This window comes from Lepisma saccharinum, chromosome 15 (genome assembly GCF_977018435.1).
Source record: "Lepisma saccharinum chromosome 15, izLepSacc3.1, whole genome shotgun sequence".
NCBI classification, from domain to species: Eukaryota; Metazoa; Arthropoda; class Insecta; order Zygentoma; family Lepismatidae; genus Lepisma; species Lepisma saccharinum.
The window spans coordinates 11901573-11920917 of NC_139243.1; the positions used below are offsets into that span (position 1 = coordinate 11901573).

At 39.2% G+C, this 19345-nt stretch overlaps 1 protein-coding gene and 1 non-coding gene across 3 annotated transcripts in view; both read right to left on the minus strand.

Moving 5' to 3' along the window:
* Nucleotides 1–19345, minus strand: part of LOC145999583 (BTB/POZ domain-containing protein 2-like) — a 113703-nt gene that overhangs the window by 64872 nt on the left and 29486 nt on the right. The window lies entirely within an intron of this gene.
* Nucleotides 2647–2718, minus strand: TRNAG-UCC (transfer RNA glycine (anticodon UCC)). Its single transcript has one exon. It is a non-coding gene; the product is annotated as a tRNA-Gly (tRNA).

The window sequence follows — 19345 nt, forward strand, 5'->3', positions numbered from 1 at the left end:
GGCAACACACATAACGCCTTACAAGGAACCGAGTATTTCAGGATCTAGGTGTTCCATTTGTATTGCCTGTGACTGTACAGTGGCGCTGATGTCATAAATTGGGTGGTGGCATTAACGACAAGCACAACAATATCACTTGCTTTAAAAATGCGTAGACTGAAATAATATGAGCTTTGTTTACCCGTTTTCTTGAGATGATATCATCTACCTCCTGTAGTAATCTGTTCTATTAGTTTCTCGTAGAACGAGCAGCTTAATTCCGTAACATCAATGGCTGTTATGCGTTCGCAGCTTGGGAGCGAGTCAGCCTCCAACCAGCAAACGAGCCTCTGACGTCATCCCTATCGCTAACCATCTTGCTGACGCTGTGGATTGTTGGTAGGCTCACTCGCTAGACTCGCCTAGTCAGCTGAACAAATTCTGAAGTGTAACCTCTAGTATCTTATAAACAAAAAGAAGCTTTAAACCCAAAGAGCACAAATCTCCAATATATCCATAATACAGGGTGTCCACAAAGTCCTGCTACCATTACAATGAAACATACTGTAGCTCCTAAACTATATGAGATAAAGACATGCGGTTTTTTGCAACGTGTTCTACAGCTCGCAATGTTTTAATAAGTAGTGGTATTTTTTTGTTATTATTATTTTTTTGTAGATTTTGCAGATTATGTTGTGAGGTATCTTTTGGATAGACATTTCCTGGCAACCGCGCTCCCCTGATATCACCCTTTGGATTTTTTTTCCTTTGGTGGTATGTCAAGGATCGTGTCTACGAAATCCCTGTTCCAGATATTGTCACATTTCGTACACGGATTGCAGAAGTTCTCGAACAGGTTGATGCTGCTATGCTGCAGCATGTATGGATCGAGATCGAATACCGTCTCGACGTCCTGAGGGCAACTAACGGGGCGCATGTGGAAGTGTTGTAATTGTAAATAAAACTTTGAGAGCTGTAGAACACGTTGCAAAAAACAGCATGTATTTATCTCATATAGTTTAGGAGTTAAGTTTCATCGTAACGGTAGCAGGACTTTGTGGACACCCTGTATATCCACAATGTCCAGAGCAGATACATGGATACTCCTCGGATGTCCTGTCCTGGATATTCAGAGGATCTGTAGTGTTGGATATTCATGGGATATGCGGCATGTATCCACGTGTTATTAAAAAAATTGGCATAAATGTTTTGACACGCAGTCTTTCATAACTCGCAAACATCACCATTGTCTGATCCAGCGCTTCACGCATGCGCGCAAGGCAAGTTGAACGTTCCTTGAGCCTCGCTCGCCACGCATGTTTGCTTTGAAGCAGTTGCAGTGCTCGCCCATGGTAGTGAAGAATAAGCTCAAATTCGGTGCATACTCTACTTATCATGGATATGCGTATGATTAGAAACATTTTCCGGATGTGTAGACTTGTGTGTGCGTCCGTGCGTGAGAGAGAGAAAAGTACATGTTATATGTGTACACGAGATCTTTGATTATGTCTAAATTTGGTCCAAAAATGTTCATTTCGTATCCAAAGTATGTGTGAAAAATGTTAATGTCTAGAATATATCCTTATCGTCAATCAAATAAAGACATCCAGATAATGAATGTCCCGTTTACTTGAACCACGTTGTACTGATGTCCGAAACATATCTAAAAAATCAGCCACATGTTCAAAAATTATCCATAGAATGTCTAAAACATTCTTCCGAATATCCCATGGATGTTTCCTGAACATGGGATGTCTTCTGGATTTCACCCCGACCCTGTGGCCGAGTGGTTAGCACTTCGCGCTGCGAGGCCAAGGGTACCGGCTTCGAATCCCGGTCGGGTATGGTTGTTTGTGAATGTCCATTCATCAATTTCATCATTTCATCACTCATCCCCATCTTCGCAAATTAGCCAAGAGGCACAAAACGCGAAGTAAAATAAACTAAATCAATCAATCAATCTTCTGGATTTTGCTGGATATCCAGAAGATATCCTTAGATATCTCCTGGATATGTTTGCTGAATGGGAAACGGCCAAATGTTTTATGTGGCCGCCTTTAATCGTCATAAAACCTCATACTTTATTTTGATGTAGCATTCTTTAGGGTAATTAATATATAATATGACTCGCGGACCATGGAGCTAGATATGAAAATGTTTAAATGCACGAACACGCAGTATTGGTATATTTTATATATATATTATACGATTGAATACTTGCTCTAAGTCCACTTTATGCACAGAAAGGCTAATCGGGACTGGAACTACAGTTTAAAGTGGGATCCGAACCACTGTGCCATGTGCCTCTACTGGGGATCGAACCCGGGAGCCCTTGATTAAATGGGGACGACGTTACCCTATGCCATCGGGAAGGCCCTGTATATTATAAGTGTGTGTGTGCTCGTGAATATTGGGGATGAGGCGAAGAATGTCCGAGATTCGAACCCGGGACCCCTAGCTTGGTAGATGAGACCGAGAGAAAATGTAACTCTACTCCCTTAAGATTTAGGTTAAGTAGTGACTTGTTACCCGAAAGTCTACAGCAATGCTAGAGTGTATCGAGATTTCCTGCGGATGTGTCATTAAAAGAAAAGAAAAAACACGTCCACATTTATATAATTAAAGACAAACACTCAGAATGTATTTTCGAAAAAAAAAAAAGTTACGTGCGATGGCCGGGAATCGAACCCGGATCAACTGCTTGGAAGGCAACTATGCTGACCATTACACCACCATCGCACTTTACTTTCAGAGGCAATCTTGCGCAATGCAATGACAAATCCAATAAGTATATACATTGTCGAATTAAACGTTTATTTCTTGCTTCTATTAGTGCTGCTACTAATTAATATATTTCAATTGCCAATTATTTATGAAAATCATTATGTATTTGACAATTTGTTCATGTAACTCAGGAGCTGGAATGTGTTTACATTATAACAAATACGTGAAAGACAATTGCCTAGTCTGTCAAATTGTCTTCAAATGTAAATGTAAATGCCCTCAACATTTGAAGAGTTCAGAACCAAGGGCGCCCGCGGGGGGGGGGGGGGGAGGCACTTGTCACCACCTTGAAATATATATGGAAAAACATGTAATTCAAATGGTAAAATTGTAGCGATAGTTTACAACAAACAATATTGTTTTCTGTGATTTACAGGCTGTTAGTTACAGCAAATGACTGCCATGTCCAGCATAGAAACGAGAGAACTTTTTCACAAGAGACATTAGAATCGAGTTGACTGCCGTAACTCGGGCGTGTGTGGGACAGAAATTTTTTCGTTGGGACGGCGTTCGGAAGAAAATATTAACAAACCTGACGTTCCGGGCCGATTTGCACTTCCGGAATAAGAACTTAATTTCAATTTCAGACACTTATAGTGCAGATAATATCAAGAATTAACCTCTTTTAAATAAGATTATCTGGAATTTTACGGCTATTCGGGATTACGAAATTATCAAGGTGATCCCGATTTCGTGAAATGTGAAAAGCCACAATACTTCCCTCTGTGGGAATAAGCAGGCGAGGATCCACGGGGAGGGTTAAGGAGGTTGAAGCGCCCCGAAATCCTACAAAAATCTAACTTAAATAGTGTATAGTGGTAATTAATTTGACTTCCTTATCAGGATTAAACATCTTGTATAATAATTTGTAATACACTGAGAAATTCATCTTCAGGGCTTCTAGCTCCGTCCTTTTACAGATTTAGATGGTGGCTGCTGATAAGGGATGAGCCCCGACCGAAATAAAATCCTGGCTACGGGCCTGCACGCTTTTATATATATTATTATGCCTAATACTGTTGAAGAATTGAAGACTCTTCTTATCACCAAATTTAACACGCTCAATAACATAGGCTGATCGGATTTGGACGTACGCTACAATTTCAATTTGGAACCAAACGATACCACTGTGCAATATGCCTGAAAAGATGAAAAAAAAAACGATGCCTGTTGATAGAATATGTTTTTTTGTTTCGGGTTATGAACTTTACGCTTCGACTTATGGTTCAGTTTACCTCGGTAAGGCATACATTACTTACCATCCAGCGCCCTCAATCCCAATTTCACAAAAGAATACGCTATTCTCTAGATAGAACAAGGAAGTCAGGTTGGTTCCTGTTTACATAAAACGGTGATTCTAGATGATTTGGGGTACCCGAATGAATTCGCCCCTCTCTTCTGTAACTTCTGGATACGCAACTTGGAATACGTTAATGCTGAACTTCTTTTATCCCCTACCATACAAGAAAGATAACTGATTAACTCTGATATTACTATAAACAAAATCTGTAAATTATCACACACTGGGAACATGTTGCATAGTGAAGTAATTTTGGTTCGAACAATACGAGACCAAAAAATGGTCAACATTCGATCTCACCGCTGAACTTAGCAAATTATCTTCATCGTCCTTATTAACATACCGTAACCCAACCAATCCTGTTAGATAAATGACGCTACATCACAAACTACAAATACGAGGGTCTAGGACACCTAGTTTGGTCTCGTTAAGATTATTACATAGATTCGTCTGTTCTCGGTCCCGTCTCCGAAGTCTACAAGGTCTGGTCTGGACAGATCAAGAGAAGGGTCTGGTCTGGTCTCGACAAAGGGTCTGGTCTGGTATCGACAGATCAAGAAGCGTCTGGTCTGGTTTCGACAGATCAAGAAGGGTCTGTTCTGGTATCGACAGATCAAGAAGGGTCTTGCCTGGTCTCGACATATCAAGAAGGGTCTGGTCTGGTATCGACAAAGGGTCTGTTCTGGTATCGACAGATCAAGAAGCGTCTGGTCTGGTTTCGACAGATCAAGAAGGGTCTGGTCTGGTCTCGACAAAGGGTCTGTTCTGGTCTCGACAGATCAAGAAGGGTCTTGCCTGTTCTCGACAGATCAAGAAGGGTCTTTCCTGGTCTCGACAGATCAAGAAGGGTCTTGCCTGGTCTCGACAGATCAAGAAGGGTCTTGCCTGGTCTCGACAGATCAAGAAGGGTCTTGCCTGGTCTCGACAGATCAAGAAGGGTCTGGTCTGGTCTCGACAAAGGGTCTGTTCTGGTATCGAAAGATCAAGAAGCGTCTGGTCGGGTTTCGACACATCAAGAAGGGTCTGGTCTGGTTTCGACACATCAAGAAGGGTCTGGTCTGGTTTCGACACATCAAAAAGGGTCTGGTCAGATCTGGACAAGTCTAGAAGGTTTTGATTTCGTCTCGACAAGTCTAGAAGGGTCCGGTCTCGTCTCGACAAGTCTAGAAGGGTCTGGCCTCAACAAAACTACAAGTGTCTGGTCAAGTCTGGAAGAGTCTGGTTTCGTTATCGTCTCCATAAGTTAATCAATTTCGAGGTTCCAAACGAGACCAGACAAGACCTGGTCCTACTGTACCTGAAAGCAACACACGAAAATACCATGCACGCGCAGAACAGTTGCCGCGAGAAAAAACTGCATGTCACACATTCGGAGAACTGGTGTAAATTTCGCCAGTTGGAAGCGAAGTCGTAAATATGTCATATTCCACTGCTTCAGCGTCCAGGTGTCCTTGCTCAAGTAGAAGTTGAATGAATGCATAAGCCTCCGCCTCATATATTCCAAATATATTTTATACCTTGCTTCCTCGAAGAAGGAAGAAACCAAGTCGGGATTCTAAGAATACCACTCCATGCTAGTTCATTGTTATAAACGAGTCTGTGTTGATAGATTGTAAACATTACTCTGGGTCAGCCCTGACAAACTCCTTTCACTAAGGTCATTTTTCTGTCAAGTCAAAAATTTTAATGCATTTCTTCTTACTGTTAATAATTTTATATATTATATATTTCCGCCATGATTCTGTCGATAGGGTGTCTGCCACGCATGAGACCCGGGTTCGATTCCAGAGGTACAGTCACCGCCAATAAAAATGGAACACCTAGATCGAAATGCTCGCTTCCCGCCAATGAGTTATGTGTGTTGCCTGGCGTGCGCAGACCCTATGATTAGAGGGGGGGGGGCAAGAGCCTTGATGAAATTTCAGTCGGAAAAAACCCTCATATTATCACTGTTTTATTTTAATTGTATTGATATATATATATATATATATATATATATAATGCAGAAACATAGTGGCAGCATAACGAATAAATAAATTGTACCGCGCTCCTTTTCCTCCAAATAATTGTGTTTATACAATTAAGACAAAACTGTTTAACAGCATGAGTCTGAAGTGCTTAGCAGTTATAATTTCTCTCTTTGGTAATTTACAATGAATTACCGAAGACAAAAAAATCGCGAACGAAGCGAGCAAGATAATTTTTAGATCCAAATCTTTGCAAATTGGAAACAATATTGATTTAATACGGGACAAAAAATTTCATAGAGTGCCATGGCATTCTCTTCTATAATTTTTTTCACTTAGATCGTTCGGCGCCCAGGGTCAACTCCCGCTGCCTCCTAACTACGGCTCCGAACTTTACAAAACTGTAGGAAAATCAGAAATTGTAAGCGAAGCGAGCGGAATGTATTATCTTGATATCGAGGGGGGCAATTACCCCTCTGTGTCCCCCAGCAGGTGCTCTTGGCCGTCTGGAAGAAATAATGCAAGAAAGACGTGAAAACTAATTCAATCTTAAGAATACTTTTGACCTCCTACTCTTAGATTCTACTAGTCTTGCTTTCTTTTACCTCAATGTTTGCCCCCCTTGCCCCTTGGGGTTGCACCACTGTACTCCCTTCCCCCGTAGTTGCTTTGAACTTTAATCTGCTTGAAAATACTCAATCGTTTATTAAAGGCGACAAGATTCCTCTCCACTAAATTTCTAGGTAAAAGTACAATAATGTAGGACGTCTTGAAAGGGGGGGGAGGATGGCCACACCTCCCCCTTAGAAACCGAATGTCAACCTAGAAGTATATATTTCACACGTATAATTTGATTTATATTTATGCGATAATTTCAAATTCAAGTGGTGTCTTTTGAGGGGGCAACACTATTATCGGGGTAATATGTCCCATGGAAAAATACCTCTGCTTGTCCCTCCGTGGAAAAAAATCTGCGGACGCCCATGATTATGGGGGTCATTGCCCCCCCCCCCCGTGCGCACGCCTATGTTGCCTAACTCTAGAACTTGTCGTTGAAAGTATTGAAGAGAGTATTTCAGGAAATACGCGTCCCATCTTTATTACCCTGACTGTACGTGGTCTCAGGTGGGGGATTACTCAGAACATGTCCCTATACAAGGCTGCTCTGGTGTTTTCGCAGTCTATAAAAAAAAATCGTATCTCTGGGTAAACCTGGGAGATGGGGCAAAGGCGGCCGGAGCGTGGTGTTGATCACATCAGCATCAAGTTTAGCAAGTTGTGCGCGTCAAAGGTAACCATTGATCAACCCCAAGATGAGTTTGACTTGCACAATGACATACTGGTGACAATGTTAATGTATCACTAGAATGTGAAGCGATGAAAAGAAAATGTTGCAATATGTAGATATTAAGAAAAATTATAGGTAAGGATATCTAAGGGAGATTTTAGACCGAAACGACACGTGTCGTTTGAGGATATGACCAATCGAAGGCAAGCTTGTACGGCTCGTCATGCCACTGCGGTGTGAAACGTTGCTGTTGATTGGCTCGTTTCTAAGCGACATGTGTCGTGTGTCGCTTTGGTGTAAAATCTCCCTAAGTACCGCTGGCGTACGCAGGGGAAGCTGATGGTGGCTGGTGCGTCTCGTCTCCAGACATGTATCGCGTGCCGCTTCTGTGTGAGCTTTAAGCCCTATCACACGGAACTGGATTTCTAGTAGGAATGCCCTAGTTGGCGCTGAACTAACTTTCTAGATAGCAATCATGGCCGCCTGATTGACTGCTTGACTGGTTTGGAGGAATGGGACATGTTCTAATTGCTACTTGCTTTCCTCGACTGCATTCTGTGGAACAGCCAATCAGAGCAAAGTTTCGCCATGTTAAGATAATCTGTGAGTGTGCAAAGGATCGCTTTTATCTGTGGTTTCCGAGTGTTACTCCAGCAATGTATAACGTATACAGCATGAAAGGCGCGTTGAGTTACACCATTTATGCTGAGTGCACGGTGTTTACATTTGAAACAACTAAAATATTCTTCCATACGTTTACAGTAAACGTTGTAAAGTATGTATTTAAGCAGCGCCAATAACCAAACGTTATTCCTCTTGGTTGAATAGTTATCGGCTTTTAAAAATGTGAAGTGATACATTGTTTACATCTCACGCGGCCGCCATTACAACTTCCCTCGTATGGGAACAAAAGTCTATCTACAAGTACGCTGATAAGTATCGTGTGAGGCGAAAACTAGCAAATTGGTAGGCAGACCAGCGCCAACTAGCGCATGCCTACTGTTAATCCAGTTCCGTGTGATGCGGGCTTTAGGGAGAATTCACTCCAAAACGGCAGGCGACAGCGACAGGTTTCGTTTGGGAACGAGCCAATCAGCAGCAACGTTTCACACCGTAGCGGCATGTCGCACAAGGCGCGTGTCGCTTCAGTGTGAAATCTTCCTAAGAAAATCAACGAATTGCAAAAATTTGATGATTAGAAGCTTGAAGTCTGGCGTCGGCCACTGTATAACATCGTGAACCATCAGAAACGATCGATTTTACACTATAGGTATTATTGTCACTCTCCATATTGCGCGTAAGGGATTAGCAGGATCTGTGTATGGGGGCTGAAGTTTGACATGCCTGGACTAGAATATTCCTGGACGAGCTCCAGAACAAGAAAGGGGAATGCTGGAATGGGGGAAGACGACGCGTGGAAATTTCCGTAGCCAGGACGAAGACAAAAAAAATGGAGTCTGTGAGGCTTTCATTCACAACAGCCCCGTCGTGCATCACCTGCCGAATCTCTTGCTGCAAGAACTGGTTGCGTACCCTTCTGTTGCCAAGCCGGCTGTGGCGTTGGATATATATATAGGTCAAGAGGAGACGATAGGTTCTAACAATGTGAGCGAAACCACAGGAATTAAGATTCTTCGCAGGGTTTTGCTGTTGTTAATGTCCCTCCGGCTCTGGGGTTCATCCAGTCAACGATGGGTAGAGGAAGATTATTTCCGCAACATGTTTGGCTGTTATGCATTTGAAACTTCGGAGCGAGTCACAACTCTCGAAGCAGCCAATCAACGAAGTAAGCCGCTGACGTCATCTCCACCCAGAACCTATCACTAATCCCCTTGCTCAAACTCTGCACACCCACTAGGCTCGCTAGACAGACTCTCTCAGTCTGCTGGAGATGTTCCGAAAGTAATTGGACTCTACCTGGAGACAACCGTCGTGGGCAAGGCTAGAGAAGCGTGGTGCTGATCACGCCATCTCAACTTATTTGGTTTATTTTGCTTCGCCTTTCTGCCACTTTTCACTAATCGCAAAGATGAGAATGAAATTGGTGAAGGGATACTCTCGCAAACAACACCCATGCCCTGGCAAGGATTTGAACCCGGAATCCCCGGCGTTGTTGTCTAATGTATATGGGGTGTGGGCAGTGCCGGACCTACAAGCCGCAAAACCCCGCAGTGACAAGTAAGCCTTTAGGGGGCCCTCAGCGATTGGCATATTAAAGGGTTCGTATATTTAAAAAATAAACTTAGGTACTCAGGGGTACAGAAACAAATACAATATATACAGGTAAATGATTGATTGATTGATTTGTTGTTCTAAGTCCACTTTATGCACAGTAAGGCTAATCCAGACTGATTGATTGATTGATTTGTTGTTTTAAGTACGCCTTATGCACAGTAAGGCAAATCGGGAGTGGACCTACAGTTTAAAGTGGGATCCGAACAACTTGTGCCTCCAGCGGGTATCGAACCCGGGACCCCTTGATTACAAGGTGACAACATACAGGTAAATGTAAAGTTAAAGTTCCCTGTGAATAAATAGCACAATGCGATGTCGGCCATCTTGGAGGTGAAGTGATCAGCAACACGCTGCGGCCGCCCTTACCCTCTCGCCGGTACACTTTGACTTGAGGTTGGGTGGGCCCTAGAGCCGCTTTATGCGGGGATAAAGCCGGAAAAATTCCAACCTCAGATCACCCACCCCGGGTCTCACGCGTGGCGGTCAGACTAGAATCAAATCAGGCTGGAATTTCACGAGAAATGCAGTGCTGAAAGTTTCTTCAACCTATCTTTAATCAGGAAAAAGTTATGACTCGATGATTGCAACAAATGTATCATTTTCCAGGTGTGAGAAAACAGTGTCATATGTATATCACATCACCTCTTTCCCATCTAAAAATTTGAGTTGAATTCAATATTGCGGCCACAAATATGGCGGACGTCCGCTTGGAAGACACCCCTAAGCCTAACCTGTAGTGTTGCCCACGAGACGAGACTTTGGCCTGTCTCGTCTCGTGGAAATGCTGTGAAATGCTGTCTCGTCTCGAAAATATTCGTTTGTCTCGGGACACATGATCAATCTCGTCTCGTCTCGAATTTTTAAAAGCCTGTCCCGTCTCGTCCCGTGGGCAACACTACTAACCTGTTTCTATCATGACCAATTGTACCCAGCCTAACTCCTTTACTTTTTATAGGCGGTGTTAAGGGACTTTGTCAACATGAGATCAAGAATTACACACATACATTATATATGTCGTATATATATTATATATATGAATGTGTGTGTGTGTGTGTGTAAAGGTAGGTAGGTAGAGGGGCCTTTGGCAATATTTTGCGGGGGGGGGCAAGATTTGTAGATTCGGAACTGGGTGTGGGGGCCCAATCTCCACACCCTTTGTATGCCGTTAATGTGGTGATACAACGAACAGTAGACTATCGTTCTGATGTCAACAATTATCGATGAAGGTTTCAAACAGTTATGTGCCGTAGACTATAAGTTTACGTCTACATGCGTTGTCTACACGTAATTTACGCGTAGATTACATTGGGTTGTAGTTTACATAAACTAAGTAGACAATCAAAGGTGCATTAAAATTAATTTTCAAGGCTTTCATGAAAGGAAAGTGTCATTTTCAACTATATTGGTTCCTAACGAAATGAAAAGAATCCTATTTACAACAAAATTTCTCTTCTCTTCTATCATCAACTATGGAAGAAGATAAATAGTATGCTAAAACAACAACAGATGGCAGTCGTGAGGCAAGAGTGGTCTTTTTCCCATAAAACACTAGAATATTTCTATATTAGGTTTCTTCCTAGGTGAGAAACTGTTCGAATTTGGAAGAAAGAGTATGAAAAGTTCTCTTCACACATCAACAACTGATACGCAATATAATTTTCTTTTAATTCCACGGCGCCCTGTGTTAAGTTATCACCTTTCGCCATGTTGTTTACATAGATTACGTAATCTACGTGTAGAATGTAGACTATCGTTGTTTACGCGTAGACGCACATCACTGGTTTCAAACCACTCGGTCTCGTCTCGAAACAATACGAGAAGATGCAAAATTTTGAAACAGACTAACAACATAGGCTATGTCTTTGCAGTCTATGTCGTTTAGATATGGACAATGAATCTTACAAAGAGTTGACAAAAATTAAAACATCACTTCAGTTACTTCACATTACTTTGCAAACTTTCTATACAACATTTAGTAAAACTGGCAAATATGTTGTCATGCTTGTGCTAAATAATATCATATCATGAGTTCTTATTTATGGCACGAATTAGGCTAATTCCAGGAACATCCTCATACTGAGATTATGGTAGGTTGGCTATACGTCGGATTTTCCAGGACAGTCCCGGAATGGTATCATTTGTCCCGCATAAATTGTTTCTTCGGACTCACCAGGCAGTGGCGTGCCCAGGATTTTCGAAAGGAGGGGGTTAGGTATACATTTTTTAGTAGTCAGCCCTCATTTTGCCATCTTTTCCTGCGTCTGATGTTCCTTTTTTAGGAATACTGGGCCAAAAGGGGGGTTATAACCCCTACCAACCACCTTGGGTACGCCACTGTCACCAGGCACGTATATTCTAGGCTATCTCCGAAGCCCAGGCTAAAATATAGGGAATAATCGACTATATTTGATGTATTTTATATAATTCTATATTTTATAAATAAACATAAAACACTTGAAAATCGTTCCTTACTGTTTCTATTTTAATCATGCAGTGATATTTTCATAATTATTTGTAAGGTATGTATTTTTAATCACAAGGTCACATCGCTTCAAAATCATAAACATTGAACGAAAAAGAACCCCCCCCCCCCAAGCACATTTTTGTCCATTCCTATGAAAAAGATAGCCCAGAATACGCCACTGGGACTCACCAATGTCCCTGAATCGAATTTTGTGTGGTATTATGATTAGTCTTGCATATTCAAACGCTCGAAATTTAAAAGCAAGCGGTTGTAATACTGTAAGCTTTTCTGGGCATTATGGCATCATCAGTGTCGCATCCTGTATTTCTTATTCTTGACGAAAGAATTTAATTAGTCTTAAAATGTCTTTGTTTACGTCAAGACAGTGAACAGGGAAATGCCAGTTCCTCCTCTGTGATAAAGCATTTTATCATAATATAACTTAAATGTCAAATTCATACATCGAAATTTCATGACAATAATCAAGCAGTTGGAAGTGTATGAATCATACAGAATATTAATTTGTCCTCGTGCATGCGTTTCCTCTCCACACAGGATATAACACACGATAAACTTTTAGCCAGACAAACGATTGTATAGGACCATGGGGATAAAAAAAGCAACAAACTGTAAAGCTGAACATAACAACTGATCATGTGGTTCACACAACCTAGTTATGAGAAATGTAATAGTTAGGTAGTTTAGGGGTGGTATTGAGACGAGATTTAGCCATCTCTATTCTCGTGTGTGAGGAGTTCTAGGTCCCGTCTTCAGTCTCGAAACATATACAGGGTGATGCAAGAAAAGAAAACATAACATTGTGCGTTCTGGATACTTTCAGTTAACTTTTTACTGTAACGCCCTGTATATAGTATAAACAACATGCATGTACAGCGTTGTCACCGCACAAACTTTCACAGCGTGTTCGTTGAGGCGAACAACTTTAACGATATTTTCTATTGGACGCCTCATTTCGACCCCACGGACTCTCGAAAAATGAAATTCTACCCTGAATATGTGCAACGAAACAGCACTGGTTCACGATTGGCGCTCATGGATTGACTTGCGATTACTACAAGCAAAATATATGAATTACCTGTAAATAATCAGGTAGATATTCGTTTGGTATGTCTGACGAAGACGAACAATAAACAAAATTTGATTTACGTACTTGTACTTTTTTTAAAAAAGTCTACAACGAGATCGACAGTTTCGAAAAGCAAGACTTGGTTTCGGACTCGAACTTACATCCTTACAAGACGCAAGCAGCAATATTGTAGATCTCAGAATAATTAGATTATTTGACTCTGAAGACAGTGCATAAGGAGAAAACATTAAGCTTTCGACACGAATACTCAGCAGGATTTGAAACCTAATGCCACCCACCCCTCCTCCACCTCAGACATTTGATCAATATTTTATCACCCTTCTGTCCGTTGCAACAAATAGGCTATATTGTAAACTTTCATGTTATGAAAGCGTTTCATTTAGTTTCAATTTTGATGATATTTATTTTTGAATATGTATATTTTTGAGGATGAAATCAGTGAATGGTTTTTTACCTGGACTGTGTGACACATGATTGTTTTGTTGCCAGTGCTTATTATTATTATTATTAATAATAATAATAAAATCGCCGTTATTGAGAGGGCGTGTTTCGGCTCTTTGGTATCATTGTAAGGGTTAATTATGTGTAAAGATACAGAAGGTAACATCATCTCAGAAAAAGCACTAGTCCTAAATAGATGGAAGGAATACTTTAAAAAGATTCTTAATAATAATGTAACAACAAGTATGCAGGCACCAATAGAACAGAATGACAATAATCAACAAGAACTACATCCTCCATCGTGGAACGAAATAACACACATAATACAAAATCTAAAAACAAATAAAGCTGCCGGATCAGACAACATCCCTCCAGAATTAATTAAAAATGGAGGAAGAACATTGAAACAGAAGTTGCACAAGCTGATATTAAGTGTATGGAATGATGAAAAGTTACCAACTCAATGGAATGAAGGTATAGTGTGCCCAATTTTCAAAAAGGGAGATAGATTAAATTGTGATAATTACAGGCCAATTACACTCCTAAACATTGCATATAAAATACTTGCTATAATACTAAATAAAAGGCTATTGGAATGCACTGAATACAAACTTGACGAATATCAAATGGGATTCCGAGCCAACAGATCAACTATAGATAATATATTCATAGTAAGACAGATTTTTGAAAAAAGCTATGAATTTAATATTGGACTCTACAACTTGTTTATAGATTTTACCCATGCATTTGACTCGGTGCACAGGAACAAAGTAATAGATGTTTTAAAATCATATGAAGTACCATCTAAACTAATCAGACTAATTATGTTAACCTTAACCAACAATAAAGGAAGAGTCAAAATTAACAGGGAAATGAGTGAAGAATTCGAAATAGAAGGTGGAGTCAAGCAAGGTGATCCCTTATCTGCAACGCTGTTTAGTATAGTGATAGACTCTGTATTGAAAAAGATGAAATTGAGAGGAAACATATCAACAAGATTAAAACAATGTATTGCATATGCCGATGACATCCTTATAACAGCAAGGACGAAAAAGACATTAATAGAAACATTTGAAGAACTAAAAAGTGAAGCTTTGAACATGGGGCTCGTAACTAATATGCAGAAAACTAAATATCTCAGATGTGTAAAAGGTAAAAGCAGATTACAAGACCTAATTATAAACGACGAGAGAATAGAAGAAGTGAGATCTTTCAAATATCTTGGATCAGTTGTTAATGGCGACAACACAATTGAAGAAGAAATTAGAGAGAGAATTATTCTAGGTAATAAAGCATATTTTGCCAACTTAGCCCTATTTAAGAGTAAACTAATATCTAAATCTGCAAAACTGAGACTTTATTATAGCATAATAAGACCCATAACCACATATGCATGCGAAACTTGGACCCTCAAAGACTCATGTAAACAGAAACTCTCAATATTTGAAAGGAAAATCTTAAGAAGAATTTATGGCCCTCTAAAAGAACCTGATGGAAATTGGAGAATACAAACCAACGAAGAACTCAACAAGTTAATCAGGAATGAAAATATCATAAATTTCATAAAATCACAAAGACTAAGATGGTTTGGGCACGTAAATAGAATGTCTGATGAAAGACTAGTAAGAGAAATATATAAATGGAAACCACTTGGGACACGAGCCATAGGAAGGCCAAAGAAACGGTGGGAAGATGAAATAATTCAAGATCTGAAAGACATGAAAGTAAAGAATTGGACGAAGAGCATCCGGGAAAGGAAAAAATGGAGAGATGTTGTTGAGAAGGCCAAAACTTTCAATACATGAAGTTGTAGCGCCTCAAGAAGAAGAAGAAGGATATTTTTGAGGATGAAATCAGTGAATGGTTTTTTACCTGGACTGTGTGACACATGATTGTTTTGTTGCCAGTGCTTATTATTATTATTATTAATAATAATAATAAAATCACCGTTATTGAGAGGGCGTGTTTCGGCTCTTTGGTATCATTGTAAGGGTTAATTATGTACAACTTTTCACACATCTAAATACTTTATCATCATTCTCTATTTGTTCTTGTTACGTGAAATTACACTAGTACTATAGGTCTTTTCTACTCTTACGGTGGACGCTCTATATGCTGGCAAGGAAAGTGGGGAGCGGAGAAGCGACCAATCCAGCACGATAAGAAACGCAGCAGCCTGTAGAATGAGGTGCACGTAGTGCTTCCTAACGCCGCGTCGTAACTCTCGGCGCCACCGCTGTTGTCTGGTTGGTTTGCGGTGTAATCCCCGCTCCCCAATTCTCTTGCCAGCATGAGGACCGGCCGCAGAAACAGTAGAAAAGACCTATAGTACCGCAAAATTTACATTATTCACTTAAAATTTAGAAGTTCGCCTATTATTTTAAAAAAAATGGGACACAACCACTTTTTCATGACGGCAAGCCCATCCATGTCGCCACTTCTCTGTGCTGTGGCTAAAAACACTCACATATGGAGGGCTCTATGTAAAACATGGTAAGTGACATTTTGGTTATTTCTGAGTTCATTAAGAATGTTATTAGAAGCTATACTGTAGATAAATTGTTTTCGTGTTGTGCTTACTTATTTCAGAAGCCTTCACTGAGTCCAATGCAAATTGAATGACATGGCAATTTCGCTCAAAAGTTGAAGGATGGCACATTTTACTTTGTAACTTAAAAATATTATTCATATATTAAAGGCTCTGAGTTGAGTTGAGTTATTGTTTTAAGTCAACTTTATGCACAGATAGGCTAATCGGGACTGGAGCTACAGTTTAAAGTGGGATCCAAACCACTATGAGCCTCCACCGGGTATCGAACCCGAGACCCCTTAATTACAAGGCGACGACGCTAACGGGGAGGCTCTTCCTTGATACCAGGAAGGTTAGATCAAGTCCGTGAATGCCATACTGTCACCTTTGTGTAGGCGAGAATAAAAACTAAGGAAGTTTTACTTTTACGAAAGAAGTGTGTGTGTGTGTGTGTGTCTACATGCACAATCATTTATGAATGCACCACACTATTTTGAGTAGTTCTTACATGGGTAAGTTAGATTTATATTGGCATCTTTTTAACGTCAACCTCGGATTTTAGGCTTTTTACCTACTTTTTTTTCCTTTACAGGTATGCAAGAAGAAATAAGTTACGTCAGCGTTTCGTTAAAAAACGCAACAACTGATGAAGTTTTATATTGCCTAAAAAACCTATTTTGCTTGTTAGAACCTATTTTAGGTTTATGAGCCTAAATCAAGCCTTTTTTAAGGTTTTGATGTATTTTTAAAGGTTTTACAGGATTTTTATGTCACACAGAGGCTGTAGATAACATGAAAAAAGATTGTTGCCTAACTAAACTGTGAAGAGTGGATTTTAATAGCAAATTTCCAATGGTAAGTTCTTCCATCGCCGTAGGGTTAGGCAACACACATAACGTTATGCAAGATAATGCGTATTTCAGGATATAGGTGTCCCATTTTCACTGCCGGTGACTATACCTAATCAGAATTTTTCAGGAATTTTGAACAATTTTTAAGTTCTTTTTAACCTACTTCAGGATTTTTCGAGCCTAACTTAAGATTACTAGGACCTATTTTAGGATTTTTAGAGCCTATTTTAAGGTTTTTAGAATCTATTTTAGGATTTTTAGAACCTATTTTAAGGTTTTTAGAATCTATTTTAGGATTTTCAGAACCTATTTTAAGGTTTTTACAATCTATTTTAGGATTTTTAGTCTATTTTAAGGTCTTTAGAATCTATTTTAGGATTTTTAGAACCTATTTTAAGGTTTTTAGAATCTATTTTACGATTTTTAGAACCTATTTTAAGGTTTTTATAATCTATTTTAGGATTTTTAGAGCCTATTTTAAGGTTATTAGAATCTATTTTAGGATTTTTAGAACCTATTTTAAGGTTTTTAGAATCTATTTTAGGATTTTTAGAGCCTATTTTAAGGTTTTAAAAATCTATTTTAGGATTTTTAGAGCCTATTTTAAGGTTTTTAGAATCTATTTTACGATTTTAGAACCTATTTTAAGGATTTTAGAATATTTTAGGATTTTTAGAACCTATTTTAAGGTTTTTAGAATCTATTTTAGGATTTTTAGAACCTATTTTAAGGTTTTTAGAATCTATTTTAGGATTTTTAGAACCTATTTTAAGGTTTTTAGAATCTATTTTAGGATTTTTAGAACCTATTTTAAGGTTTTTAGAATCTATTTTAGGATTTTTAGAACCTATTTTAAGGTTTTTAGAACCTATTTTAAGATTTTTAGAACCTATTTTAAGATTTTTAGAACCTATTTTAAGATTTTTAGAATCTATTTTAGGATTTTTAGAGCCTATTTTAGGAACCTAAAAGCACACTTTTTAGAACCTAAAAATACAAAAAAAAGTGTTTTAAGGGAAGAGAGATAAAAGAAGCGGCAGAGAATGAAAGGAAGAGAATGAATGAAGCCACAGAGAGAGAGAGAGAGAGAAAAGGAAAGGAAAGAGAAGAGAAACTAAAGTAAGAAACAGATAAAGTAAGAGAACTAAAGAAGCAAGAGAGAGAGAAGAGGGGAAGAGAAATAGGGAAGCGAGAGCGAAAGAAATAGGGCGAGAAAGAAACAGAGAAGTCAAAGAAATTAGAAAAGCAAGAGGTACAAAAAGGAACAGAAGAAAAACGTGGAAAAGAAAGAAGAAAGAGAGAAGATAAAGAGAAAGAATAAAGAACAAACTGACAGAGAATAGGAAAGAAAATTTACAAAATGAAATGGTCAAGAAAGATGAAGTAAACACAGACGAACAGGTACTAAAAGTGAGAAAAGATCGAAAGCTGGAAATGCAAGAAAGAATTACAAATAAAAGAGAAGATGGAAGAGCAGGCAAGTTTTCCTAATTCCTAGGGGATGAACACAATAGCAAATCAAGATGAAAAGTACCTGAAAAATTCTTCCTCGAAAAAGCACTGCATATGTGTGTATGTGCATGCGTGCCGATAGTACAGCATTCAGACATTTAAGAAAAAACTTGCAATTTTAATTTGAATATTACGAGTATATACTGCATGTAGATAGATAATGATCATAATTTGTAGCTGTATGCATCATAAATATATTTTTAAAAACTCTATCATTAAAATTACATTAATTACTGTTAAGGTTAACTATGCGCTATTCGTTAAAACTTTTAAAACGTTTATTATAATATTTTTATGGTAGTTACATGGCTTATTTCTCAGTGTACTTCTCAGTTTCAAAACCAGTCTCCTTAGAATTAGCCATTATACAGCCTCGAACGTGCAAAGGGTGGTAATTTTCCGTCAGCACTGGTTCTGGAGGAGTGTTGCAAAAATTTTGACGTCACTGTGGATATTTCTGGTGTGCATCGTTTAAATAAAGAACTCCAGATCTTGTAACCATATTCGATGAATTCCGGAAAGCGCTACATGGCGCGTCTTTTCCAAGCAGACAACTCTATTGATCAAAGATACGTTGTGTGCCATATAACAAAAAAGCAACGGTGTTATGTTATTAAGAGATTGTAATAGGGGCATTCCCCGAAAAGTGGTTGTACTCCATGTAAATAACAAAGTGAATTAATATGGAAATTGTTATGGTTTTTAATTGCATTAACGTTTAGATGTTTGTGAATGCATATAATGTACACATTTCCCCAATAAAAGTTACTAGCGTGTGTAGCCTATGTGCTTCACAGACAAATGAAGTCAAAATTTGCTACATTTTAAAAGTGTTTTGTTAATGTTTTTTCATGCATTCAGCCTGTGCTTAGCAGACACCACAAAG